The following is a 7,754-nucleotide window of genomic DNA, read 5'->3' as shown; positions in this document are numbered from 1 at the left end:
CTCCTCACAGTGTATTCTCAACCAGGATCCCAAATGAACTTTTAAAATTTATAAGGTGGATCATATCACTTCTTTACACAAAAACTTCAAAAAATTTTTTCCTCATTCCCCCATAAAAGTTAATTCCTTTTATATAATGAAGGGCTATATAGTTTTATAAGATGTTACCAATCTACCCCCCACCTCTCTAATCTCTTCTATTACTCTATTCCAGCTCACTCAGTTCCTACCCCACTTAACCCCTTGTTGCTCTTTGTATATGACAAACATGCTCAAGGTAGGTGCTTAGTAATATAGGAAATGAATAGCTGAGGAAGCCAGCAGAAGGCCATTTCAGGGGGCAATCTTTGTCTAGGCTAGAATTATTCAATGTGGCAAGCCTGATTATTCCCAACGATTGAATTCTTTTTTTTTTTTTTAATTTTTTTTTAACGTTTATTTATTTTTGAGAGAGAGACACACACAAAGCGCGGTCTCTGATGAGGGTCAGAGAGAGAGAGAGAGAGACAGACAGAATCTGAAGCAGGCTCCAGGCTCTGAGATGTCAGCACAGAGCCTGATGCAGGGCTTGAACTCATAAACCATGAGATCATGACCTGAGCCGAAGTTGGATGCTTAACCAACTGAGCCACTCAGGTGCCCCCAAATGATTGGATTCTTATATACATTGTTGATATTAATAACTAATCCTGACCTGAGCACCACCATTAAAATAATTTCCCTAAAACACTGCTTTCAATAGTACTTTCCAGCTCAATAACATTTAATACTTATACACTTTACTGATAGTTAAAACTAATGTCTAGTGAAGCTTGTTACTAGCAGTAGAGAAGCAAAGGAGTCTGTTTGTTCTTATTGCTATGCTGCAAGTTCATAGCAAAATAATAATAATGAAATTTAATTATGTGTAACATAATTGTCCACATAGTTGATATAATTAGATATAATTATAAAGCTATTGTAAAAGACTTGAAAACATCTTTTTAAAAAAACTGTTTTAGGGGTGCCTGGGTGGCTTGGTCGGTTAAGCGTCCGACCTCGGCTCAGGTCATGATCTCACTGTCCATGAGTTCAAGCCCCGCGTCGGGCTCTGTGCTGACAGCTCAGAGCCTGGAGCCTGTTTCGGATTCTGTGTCTCCCTCTCTCTCTGCCCCTCCCCTGTTCATGCTGTGTCTCTGTCTCAAAAATAAATAAACGTTAAAAAAAAATTAAAAAAAAAACTGTTTTAGGGGTGCCTGGGTGGGTCAGTCAGTTAAGTATCTTACTTTAGCTCAGGTCATGATCTAACAGTTCTTAAGTTCGAGTCCTGCATTGGGTTCTTTGCTGTCAGCACAGAGTCTGCTTCAGATCTTCTGTCGCCCTCTCTCTCTCCCCCTTCCCTGCTCACTCACTCTCTCCCATAAATAAATATTTAAAACAATTAAAACATAAATAAAAAATTAAAAAAAACTATTTTAGGGGCACTCAGCTAGGTCAGTTGGAAGAACATGTAACTCTTGACCTTGAGGTCATGAGTTTGAGCCCCACCTGGGGTGCAAAGATTACTTAAATAAATAAAACTTAAAAAAAAAACTGTTTTAGGGCACCTGGGTGGCTCAGTCAGTTGAGCATCTGACTCTTGATTTCAGCCCAGGTCATGATCCCAGGATTGTGGGATCAAGTCCCATGTTACCCCAATGGTAAGCCATTGTAAAAAATGAGATACAATGAGGAAAAGAAAAAGAAAGTAATTGCATCATTGATCAAGGAATCAAGGAGAATACATTTGTATTGAGGTGATTTGTTTCCATTGAGCTATTATAGGTTATTTAAAGCTTTTAAAACTGTCTCACCATTAAGTAGACAATAAAATGGACTAATTTTTAGATATTAAAATGATGTTTCTTATGGCTAAAACTGCAAAAATTACCACCTTTACATGTAGACCTGGCAGTTACCAAGAGTTTGATATTTTTAATAGAGATACATGTATACTGAGAGAAGTACATAGGAAATGTCAAGGAAAACTCCATTTGACCCTGAAGTTCTATTTCATTTCTTTTTAGGAACATTTAAATTAACCTTCAGAGTCTTAGATAAAAAGTGCTGGAGAATCAGTTGTAAGAATCACCATGGAGACCACACTGTGTTCTCAGGTCACATTAACAAGGTCTCTCCAGTCTGCCGAGGATGGGTTTCCTGCATCTGGCAGTGCTGTAACTAGTAGACAGGAATTATGAATTGTGTGGTTGTGAGTAACAAATATACACTGACATTAGCTTCAGCAACGAGAGGTTTATTTAAGGGAGAAAACTGACCGTTTCAAAAACCCAACATTTCATTTCATCTCCCTCAGAGTTGCTTGGCCTCTGCTTCTCTCTGTGCTTCTGGGTTTACTTGTGGCATCTCTGCTCCCCCCCCCCCCCAAAATTATCTTGTTCTTGGCTTTGATTTGCTGTCCTTTATAGGTCTTGCCCTGACCCTTCGGTTGTATTTAGCATCTTCTGACTAATTGGCTCAGTATCTGTATTCAAAAGTCCCGAGAAAAAGAATCTGATTGGTTCAGCTTAGGTCAGGTATCTGCAGGTGGACCAATAGGCTGTAATGGTGGTGGATGGATACCTAGTGTTTGTCTTTACAGAAGCCCTGTCCAGTTAAAGTACACATCATCTATAGTTTTGTGAAGTCTTTAGGGGATAAAGGAGTAAAGCAGGCTGTGGTGATAATAAATCCCCAGTTCCATTCTGGAATCTGTTAACAATTCATTTACACCTTCCCTTCCCCACTAATTTTAGGGAATTAAGACAGTACACACACACACACACACACACACAGAGTGCCTGAGTTACAAAAAAAGTTGACAAAAAATAAAGGTTATATTGATCCTTCCACTTCACTTGCTATTTGAATGACAAGTCAATCAGCAAATATTTATTGATTGTATTTAGTGAACTCAGCATTGTGCAGCACTGAGGCCAGGAATGAGAAGGACAAGAAGTGACATAAATGGTCTTTGATGCTCAAGGTTTTCCTAAGTTATGAGAAGTCCAAGCCCCCAAAGGAACCCCATTTCTGTTGTCTCCCAGTTGGTTCCCAGATACACAGTTTACACATACTTACTGTCTACCTGGTCATCACTGCAGTTCAATTCTTGTCACTACATCTCCAACCACACTCTTACTTTCCAGAGTTTGCCCCTTCAACAGACTTCATAGGGGAGAGAGATGCTAGAAATTTCTCTTAGGGAAATTTTTTTTGGGGAAGAAAAGACACATCATGTTTATTCATGTATTTATGGATATATGTATTTACTTATATATTTATTGGTTAAGTGGCCAGCATCTAAAAAAAAGTCAGGAGAAACTATATAACAATTTGATTTTCTTATTTCTCTTCAAATATCTGAAAATCTGCCTTTTAGGATCTGCATTTCCATATAGCACCAATTATTGGACCCAAATAGTAATCTCACTCTGTAGATAGGGCATGAGTTTCTCCACCTAGTTCTTCTACTGTACGCTGTGTTATATCCTGCCTGCGCCACCCCCTCCCCCCTGCCGCTTTACTCATTTTTATCTGCCTTTCCCTTATAGGCATTTATGGTTGCAAATCACTTAGTTCATGAGATGTACTATATTCTTACTTTTTTCCAAATCTAATCTCTGGAGGAATTGGGAGACATCCCCACATTCAAGTATATTTTGTGGCACCACATCACACTTAAAATATTGTGAGCCAAGGCAGAGACAAGTCATTCCTATTCTTCTTTAATTTATGGACAATTCTTTGCTCACCAACTCTGACATCTGCTTCTAGAATTAAAGAAGCCCATTGTCTGCTAATGGGTTTATTCCAAATCTTAATGACAGTGTCCCTGATTTAATCATTGGTCCTGGTCACCATTTGTGCAGGAAATCTAGTGAGGGGAAAAAGCCTCCTTGTGGCAGCACATGGAATAAAGCTCTTTCTTTACATACCTCGTCCCACAACGTAACTGTTTTTAAAAATGGTAATGGTAGGAAAAATTGTCAATTACTTGGAAAGGAACAGAAGAGATTACTGAGATTAGTAGATCTTCTGGAGATTATCTGATTATATAAGGTTGTGTATCTTTGATCACTTTTTCCTGTGGAGGTTATTTTACATTTCCACACAGTAGAAATTAAGTTGTACAAAACTAATAGTAATACAAATAATTCTTGTACATGGCAAGGCAAATTATTTTGTCTTGTAGATATAAAATTTATTTCTTCTTGTGGAAAAGATTACCACAAGGATTAAATTTTATTGCCCTGTAGGTTATTAACCAGTTTTGCAGCTATCAGCAAATTCTTTTCAGCATTCCTAATTGTATGTGTATGTATGTATATTTAAAAACTTTCTTAAACTTATTCTCTCATTACTAATGAGTTGAATAAAATCTTTCACATGTGTTCATTTTATATTTACATGACAGTAAAAAGTATTTGTTTCTTTTTGAACATTATACCATAGCAGTTAAAGACCTGATGTTTTGATTACATTTCAATAGTTCCAAATAAGAAAGAAATTCAGACAGGTTACTAAATATGTAACCTTAAATTACACAAAAATTAGTGGTAATAATCTTGAGGTAAAAAGGATATTTTAAGTATAGGGACTATAGTTTTTGCATGTAGTAAGCAAAATTATCTGTGGTAAAGGAATCTCCTCCAGAAGGTTTATCTGCCCTCAAACCCTTCCTTCCACCCTTGGCTGTGTTTTTTAATTCACAAGGAGGAAAAAGAAATTTTAGAGATGGTGAAATTAGGTGATAAATAAAAAAAAAAGTAAGTGGAAAGTAATGAAGACAGATTCAAGAATGCTGTTTCAGTAGTGTCTTTCTGTACCTAGTCTCCTTGCAAGCCTAGAATCTTGAAAGTTTGTGTGCTACAAAGTAAAGCTGTTCCTTTTCCACTTGAGTGACCCACTGGTTTTCTGGTTATTAAGGAAGAACATTAATTGACTACAACCCAAACACAATAAAGTATTCTTTAACTGGACCGGAGTTTTCTCTTCTGCAGTTTTCTCTCTGTAAAATTTAGGAACAGCAATTTGGTAGCTGAGGTCAGAGCTTTAAAACATATGATTGTGTTTTCCTCAAGAGCCATTTGTCTAGTGTAATCACAAAGAAACAAAGATATTGCCATCTAGTGGTTTAATTGAAGAAATTCAGAAAAATAATTTTTCTCCTAAAATTTCCATTAATTTTTTCTTTGTGTAGCACTAAATAAAAAAGCATTCATTTTTAGAAAGCAATTATTAATATATACTTTTTTTCAAATTAAGGTTCTAGATGTGGCTACTCTTTTTTTCTTTTTAGGTTATATTCCCTATTTATTAAGCTCAGTAGGATTAGGATATGAATTAGAACAGGGAAAGATCCTTTCATAATTGAAGAAAATACATTTAAAGGCAATGTTTCACTGAAGGAATTGTTAAATACCCAAACTAAATCATAAAATCAAGTGATAAAATTGATAGTTCATATCAAATTTTAAAAAGGTACAAGATAAAATAAATAGGTATATATTATGTATGGTCTAAAGGTAGAATCTTATACCAAAATCCTTTGCTTTTATTTAATAGTTGCATTACAGCAAAACTAGCTTTTAAAGAATATTCCATTGAATAAAATATTATTTTATCATTGGCTTTGATTACAAAATAATAATTGGATTTCTAGAAAACTCTCCAATCCAAAAAACTTTGATATTTAAACATATAAGAAGTATACTTATAAGTCCAGCAGAATTTTACTTACAATACAGATCAGAAAATCCACAGGTATTACCATCTATTTTCTGCATTGATATATTTTTATAGTCTTATGTAAAACAGATTTGCTCTGTTGTATTAAAGAACTATTTCATTTCTAGTAACAGCATGGAGACAATAGTTTACAAAGATATTCTGACTCCATCTGACTGTGGTAGAGATTTTTCCAGGTTCCCCTTGAATTTTCAGATCATCACGTACCTAGTATCTTGATTAAAAAAAAAAAAAAACTTAAAAAAAAATTCCAAGTATTCTGATTCCACTTTTAAAAAGCATTTTTATGCTTAGGGGACCATAATGACTTGTGCTGAATTTAGCAAAATAGAGATCCTTTCTCATCATTGGTCAAGAAAGTGACATGATGCGGGGCACCTGGGTGGCTCAGTTGGTTAAGCATCTGACTTTGACTCAGGTCATGATGTTGTGGTCTGTGAGTTCAAGCCCAGCCTCGGGCTCTGTGCTGGCAGCTCAGAGCCTGGAGCCTGCTTCTCTGTGTCTCCCTCTCTCTCTACCCCTCCCTGCTCATGCTCATGTGTGCTTTCTCTCTCTCTCAAAAATAAATAAACATTATTTAAAAAAACTTAAGAAAGTGACATGACAGAATCTACCCCAGCCTGGGACAACTAAAGGATGTCTTTTTATGATATCTTCTGTGGTAGATATAAAAGTCCAGAGGAGAGACAATAAAGTAGACAGAGGGACAGATACAGTTTATAAACCCTGCATAAAATGATAAAACTTCTATTCTGAAAAGGGTTCCATGGTTATGATGACCATGCCACCCCTGGGCAGTGTACAAGAGGTAAGAAGGATGGGGTATGACTGTGCATATTCATCCTCATTGAAGTAGCCTCTCCCCCAGTTGTTGTCAAGGGTTCAGGTAACTACAGATCCTGTTGTCATTGTTATGGAAAATAAGAATAGATTCAAATTTTGGATTAAGATTTGTTGTCTAGTAAAAAGGTTGTGTGCAGGAAGAACATTATGTGGGCACAGACACAAGATGGAAAGAAGAAAATTGACAATGGGTTTCCTTTAGGTACATTAAGTTGCTAGACAAGCCAATCAAGGCAAAAAACAGCAACACTAAACTTAAAGAGCGATTTGTAAACTGTGCTGATAATTTCTTTCAAAACAGGTCATAGTATTTCTTTAGAGGAAATAAAACATAAGTGTCTATCAGTTTGTAGAAATGTCTACCTTTTCTCTATATAATATGTAGATCTATTTTTATAGGAGTTAATTTTTCTCCAAGATCTTATTAAAAATAGAGATCCTTTCCTTTCTTCTTTCAAATACTGAATAGAATCTATGAGATTGGGGCTCAGTCTTCTCTATTTTTAACAAGCTCTCCAGGTCTTTTTAGTATATTAAAGTTTGAGAAACATTCTTCTAGACTTCATTAACAAAACCATTGAGACTAAATACTTTTCATGGAAAAAGTTTAAAGACAATCAAAGGTAAAAAAGTGGAATACCAGGTCAAATTTAATAGTCACTTAGCTGGAGGACTGGCAGATCACCAATGAGATTTCCAATTTCCAATATCATCAGCAAAGGGACTAATTTTAAAATGAGACTTATTACCATAGGTGGCAGCCTGATAAAAATGTCTGTGAAAGGGTAGACATACTCAAAACTTAAACACTTGTATTAATTCAAGAGTTACTTATTGAATATCAACTACATGTTAGGTGCTATGTTAGGTACTAGGATTGCAGAGAAAAAAGTTGTTCTCCTTAGGAAGCTCTTCATATAATAAAATGATTATTAGACTTCAGTGGGAATACAAATTACCTTGGGTACGTGTTAAGAATGCAGATGGTCAGTATGTGATCATGAAGAATACTGGTCTAATTTGTAAAAAGAAAGTAAATAGACATTTATAATGTAAGTGGTAAGTTTTAACAGATATACAGATATATTATCTGATCACTGATGCAAGCCAACATTGAGAGGTAAATATCCTTGAATTCCTGA

Source organism: Panthera leo, chromosome A1 (assembly GCF_018350215.1).
Source record: "Panthera leo isolate Ple1 chromosome A1, P.leo_Ple1_pat1.1, whole genome shotgun sequence".
Classification (NCBI taxonomy): Eukaryota; Metazoa; Chordata; class Mammalia; order Carnivora; family Felidae; genus Panthera; species Panthera leo.
The sequence above is the reverse complement of the archived record's forward strand: the minus strand, read 5'-3'. Positions refer to the sequence as shown.